The sequence below is a fragment of the Gymnoscopelus braueri genome (assembly GCF_963280865.1).
Source record: "Gymnoscopelus braueri genome assembly, chromosome: 13".
Taxonomy (NCBI): Eukaryota; Metazoa; Chordata; class Actinopteri; order Myctophiformes; family Myctophidae; genus Gymnoscopelus; species Gymnoscopelus braueri.
The window spans coordinates 35,285,126-35,290,724 of record NC_137615.1 but is presented as its reverse complement, the minus strand read 5'-3'; positions in this window follow the sequence as shown (position 1 = coordinate 35,290,724).

Genomic DNA, 5,599 nt, shown 5'->3' with positions numbered 1-5,599 from the left:
CATTTCCTCTATCCTGCTTTTTCTCGCAGCTCCATTCCAGAACCACGGACTCCGTTGAAGTCCCAACGGTCAGAGTCCCAGACGGTTGGGGCTGTAGGAAACACAGCCCGTAGGAAAAGCAACACAGAGGTGTGGTACAAAACAGTGGACTGGACAGAAGCCACGCGTCAACAGAAAAAGAATCAGGAGCCAGGGAGAGGGCAGAGCGGCAGCACCAATGGCAGCTCTGAGATGTCACCAGATTCCTTGTCTCCTGTGGCATCACTAGCGTCCTCTCTGCCTTTCTCATCGTCCTCGCAGTCTCTCGGGGACCTGCTGAATCGGGAGGAGGAGGAGGAGGAGGGGCAAAACTGTGGGAGGAGCCTCTCACATCAGCGCCCCCTTGTCATTGGACCTCCTCAGACAGGTACAGTATGTGTTAATGAACAGAATGAAATAAAAGGAGGTTAAATGTCAGAGTACTTGTTGTTTCCCCAAGCAACATGAACAGAAATAAAAAAATGTAATGTAAATGTAAATAAAAACTCACATTTAAATGTATTGTTTGAGCTGTCGTTATGTCTTGTGGTTTTATGGGACAGCAAAACTGACAGGATCGGTTTACAGCATTTAGATGCAGCTATAAAGATATATATAATGTGTATATAAGTTCTTTCTTTGATTGTATTCATTTAATTGAATATCCTACAATGTATTAATCCAATGTGTAATATGTCTGACAGTCCTTATCAGTTAGTAAGTTTCCACTCCTCTGTACTCCTCTGTCCCCTCCCCTTTTCTAATAAAGTGCTTGGACGGAGGGGAGTGCGCCATTGTGATTTTGGACCTTGTGAAGTGAGTTACATGGTGGTCACAATCCTCGTCGAGTAAAAGAGATCTCATGTGTCACGTGTAAAATTCTTTATCTGTGTGTGATTAACAGCAAGGGGGTTTAAGATTACGATCAAGAACCTATCATTTCACTGGTCCTTCGTGTCGGATTTCTACGTCGTTTCTGGAAGAGGAGAAGAGGACGCATCGCAAGTCTATCGATAGCCAGAGATCTGAGAGGGTCCTGCAAAGCCCTGGGGTGTAAATTCGCACCAGGCCGGTGTCCCAAGCAAGTCCGAAATCTTCTCTTCGACGAACGACTGCCGAAATCTGAACGTGATCACACGCCTATAAGAAACACGTAAGTGGTCCTGGTGTGGACATATTGTTGTTATTACTAAGGTGTAATATTGACAAGTGTGTTGTAGTTGTGCATAGATAAGCAACTACAGTTATAGTTGTGTTGTAGTGGCGAAAGCCACTGCATTTTATTAGCTGCAAGAGTATACTGGTACAAGTTGAGTGTGTGTTTGTCACGGTGGTTGAAAGCCAGTGGGTCTGACAGCCCCCTCCGGGGAAATCTAGTCGTGTAAACTGCCTTGTCTATATTTATTCTATATATCTAGTATAACCCCCATAACAATCTCAGGGGTGTACGGTGTATGGTTTGGATGTGATAAGTGAGTGATAAGTGCGTGATTCCCTGGGGCACGTCTACACGTGGTGGACGTGGTGAATTTGGGTGTGATAAAGTTTTTGACCAGTATACAGCAGTGCCTAGAAACGTTGAAATACACTTAGTTAGGATAAGAACAAGATATTTACAGTGATTAAAATAATTTCTACACATTGAACAGAACATTATAATAACCACACATATTTAAGTTTTCACCCACATAATAGTAATTGACTGCTAATATGGAGAAGGAAAAAGAAGATACAGGTGCTCCTGTGAAACAAGTGATTGTAGTCGATGTTACCAACGAAGGAGTGAAGCCAAAGCAGGGCAAGAAGAGAGGCCAGACAAGGGCCCCCAGATCATGTTTTAGGTGTGGTCGTTTAGGCCATTTTGTGGCTGATTGTATATCAAGCACAACAGTACATGGATGGGATGATACGAGGAAAGAGAAAGGCCAAACAAGGGCCCCCAACTCATGTTGTATATGTGGTCGTAAGGGCCATCTTCTCTTCGGACTGGCTCTTTGCGAGTCATGCAATATGTCAGGCTGGGATGATTAGAGAAGAGAAGAAGGTAGGAGGCTGTGCGCATTAGAGCGACAGCGAGAGAGAGAGAGTTTTGTAGTAAGAAAAACATGTTTTGTTTTGTCTAAAAGATGTGTAAATGAGAGAGTGGATTGTGCATTTTTTGTGATCTGTATGAATGCCCCAAATAGATGCAGTAATCATTTAAACATTTCAAATTTCCATGTCGTGGTGCACAACGACATGTAAAGGAGTGATGTTTAAATGGGTGAGAGAGAAGAGGAAGAAAGAGGGAATTTGTCTGTGTGTGTGTGTGTGTTTGGAGCATGTGGAATGACGTCACTTACGTTGGAGAGTGTCAGGTACTGTGTGTGTGAGAGGAGTGAGAATATATATATTATAGAAGTGATGCATGAGTCTGACATCTGTAATGTGCAGATTGTATGTGTGTCTGTCTGACTGTCTGTGTGTGCGCATGTGTGCGCATGTGTGTGTGTGTGTTCACATGTGTGCGTGAGAGAAAAAGAGACAGAGAGACAGAGACTGAGTACTGGAGAGTGTGTGTGTATGCGCTCCAGTGAGCCTGCCTCTGTGTGTGTGTGCGTGCATGCGTGTGCGTGTGTGTGTCAGTGAAGTCAAGCCAAGAAAGAGAGAAAAAGGAGACCCAGAGGCAAACTACTCATTTAAAGTATTTTTACTCAGTTTGGGAACTTTAAAGTATCTGTACTCATTGTTTAAGTATTTCTACTCATTTAAGTATCAGTTTGTTAATAGTCCAGCCATTTTCTCAAGGGAAATAGCTAAATGTTAAGGCCACGTTGTCAGGTTTCGTCTCAAGTTATCTCTTGTGTTGATTTAGTAGTAGAATCTCCCACATGTGAAAGTATGGGGGAAGAGTAGCAGGCCACTGTTTACATTCAGATAGAAGAGCAGCTTAGATACAAGCACCAAAACCCAAGAATAAGAGAGAGCTCCTTGCAGTATGCCCCATATAGTTTGAATTGCGTAAGCAGAAGACGTTTTTGTTAAGTTAAGACAGATGATGCACATTTTGGGCCTCTGTGTTGGCCCTTCCTGATTATACTAAGTCCTTTATCCAAACTGCTGAAGTTAAAGAAGTTTTTTTAATGATTTATGTCTTGTTGAAAGAGCAAGGTACAACGTTTCTTAACCCATTAAGACCTGGAACCTGTGTAAATTTTTTATTATGTTCTCAACCCCATCTCACTAGTTCGTTGTTACTGTCTGAATCTACACTGATAGTGAAGATACATTTCTACTTTGTTTATTTTTGCGCTTGGGAAACGCCTAGCAGACAAAATAGCCAAGGAACCTAGTCGCGCTTCCCAAGGGAGTTTTCATTTGTTATGTCTGGCTCCAGTGTCACAGACCATTTCACACTTAGGATCTGAAGTTGAGTCATGACCATAGGTCATATCTCAAACAGGAGGGATGGTACACATATAATATATAATTAAGCAGCATTTTCACACTTATAATTTTCAAAATTATGCTAAACAGTTTTGTACATGTTTTTAGACAATGAAAAGGTAACGAAAGGCCATATGTAAGACTATTATTTCCACTTATTGAAAAGTGATGATACTGTAAAACTAGATTGAAGTACAGATGTGTCAAAACGGCCATAGCCATAATGCATCACATTAGTGGAGCTTTACATGAAAATAGTCCAAAGTGCAAATTATCTGTCTAGTCTTTTCTCTCTCCCTACAGGGACTGAAGCACTGGTGATCTGCATGCCGTGATAAAGATCATCAAGCGACAGGACCAGGACCAACTCTGCGCTGAGAGGGTCCGTTCCGAGTCCTGGTCACCAACACAATTGCTGTGAAACGTGTTATTTGGATCCACAAAAGGCCACTGTAAATTGGTGCGAACATTATCAGATATTTAAGTAATAGGAGTGAAAAAGCCAGCAGCGGGTGGGGCCGAGCGGATAGAGCTCAGGTCAGACCCAAACCTGGAGAAGACTCCCATTAGAATATTCCCCATCCACATTCCTATTACACCTAGAATTGCACCCCTGGTATTTTTGTGAGTTTTTTAATTTTCTATGAGTGTATTATATATTTGTATTATTAAAGTTACTCGTAAATCGAGGAGTGTTGACGAAAATGTTTCTCACCGTCTAAATCTAAATGCTGGGTATATTTTTACGCTAATCAAATCGCTAAGACTAAAATGTGAATGTTTATGTTTGCACACATAAATATGTCTGCTTCACACAACTGGTCATGAGAAGTGACATGCCTCGAAATCCAATATCGCTGGTGAGCCTTGGGAGAAAATGACTTTGAACTAACAGCAGCTATTTGCCGTGTAAACCGTACCATCAGTTGAAATACGCCCTAAATAGCACTGTTAAGCCTGTATGTCACTCGGAAGCCTAACCTTTGTTATGTCCACGCTGGCTCTGTGAAGAAGGGTCAGATCAACGAACACAATTGTCAACAGACATTAATGCTGACTCCCCCGTGTTTGTTTAGATCAACTAAGAATTGGAGGTTGTAAGAAAAATACAATCTCACTGGTAATCCCGTGCCAATAAGGTTGGTTTGTCTCTCTTTCCCCATCTTGGAGTGGGAAAGCTTATGTTACGTGTAGAGACAATTAACTATAGACGTAGCCTGTTCCTCAATGCTACAATGACCAGAGGCCCAAAACCGTGAGTTTGAGTCAGCGTCGTTAATGGCCGTCCAGAATAGATGGACTCTTGACCTTTTGACTGCTGCGAGTGAAGGGGTCTGCGTTTCTGATAAAAAGGACATGTGGTGTTTTTTTTATTTCAGATGACATTAATTCCAAGAATGTTAGTGACGCAAAGCAAGACCATTAGTGTATGGTCAATGAGAAGGTCGTGCAGACATGCGGCGTTGTCTTAGACTGATGACGATATTTGTCCCAAGTGCTCCACTCCACACGAGAGTGTGTATTCCTTTCAAGCCCTATTTGAGAGTGACATAGAAAGTTAGTCCCAAGGCCACTGGAAGCGAAGAGGCAAATGTTTGAGTTGTTGGTTTGATTAATAAAAATCCTGGTATGATATCCATTTTGAAAATGTGAAAGCAAGAAAAATGTGATTGATGTTTTTAGGAGTATTAATTAAATGAACAAAAGCAGGAAATGACAGGATCGGTTTACAGCATTTAGATGCAGCTATAAAGATATATATAATGTGTATATAAGTTCTTTCTTTGATTGTATTCATTTAATTGAATATCCTACAATGTATTAATCCAATGTGTAATATGTCTGACAGTCCTTATCAGTTAGTAAGTTTCCACTCCTCTGTACTCCTCTGTCCCCTCCCCTTTTCTAATAAAGTGCTTGGACGGAGGGGAGTGCGCCATTGTGATTTTGGACCTTGTGAAGTGAGTTACATGGTGGTCACAATCCTCGTCGAGTAAAAGAGATCTCATGTGTCACGTGTAAAATTCTTTATCTGTGTGTGATTAACAGCAAGGGGGTTTAAGATTACGATCAAGAACCTATCAAAAACAAAGCTGCAATATGATCATATATTGATATTAAAATGGGTCATAAATTAAAATGACATACAGTGAGT